Raw genomic sequence first — 631 nt, 5'->3', positions numbered from 1 at the left:
TATCTTCTGCTTCTTCCTTCCGGCATTACTTTGCCTTCCTGTAATTCTTATCTCTAATGAGATGGAATGGTGTTTTCCTGCAGAGGTACATCACATCTATTTATTTTATTTCCTTTTTTTCCTCAGCCCTTTTTCTCTCTTTAACACATCCTTCTCTTTCTCTTTTCTTTTCTTTTCTTGTTTATAATTGATAGAAGCGCTTTGCTTTAGGTGTACGTTCCCCAATACACAAGAGGATAAGAAAATAGGGGGTGTGGTGGTTCGTGTCTGTTGGCGCATTTCCAAAGTGCTGTTCCTCACACTGTGAGAGGGAAAAGGAATTCTCTCTATTGCCCCTACTACTACTACTACTACTACTAATCACCACCACCATCTCCGACATCTTGTCATTTTGTTTCTTTACTATTGTTTTTGATCATAAAAACACACACACACACAGACACACAAGAATTGTTTGCACGTGTGATTTTCACTATCACCGTACTTAGCTTTATTATATATTTTGCTGTTTGTATTCTAGTCTGCACACCCTTCTGAACCCGTAAAGATCTGTGCGAGCGAATAGATTATAGTTATATATATATATATATATATATATATTTGGATTGACGAAGTAAGGATTGCAGTTATA

The sequence above is a fragment of the Trypanosoma theileri genome (genome assembly GCF_002087225.1).
Source record: "Trypanosoma theileri isolate Edinburgh chromosome Unknown TM35_Tth_4_V1, whole genome shotgun sequence".
Classification (NCBI taxonomy): Eukaryota; Euglenozoa; class Kinetoplastea; order Trypanosomatida; family Trypanosomatidae; genus Trypanosoma; species Trypanosoma theileri.
This window is presented reverse-complemented; position numbering follows the sequence as displayed.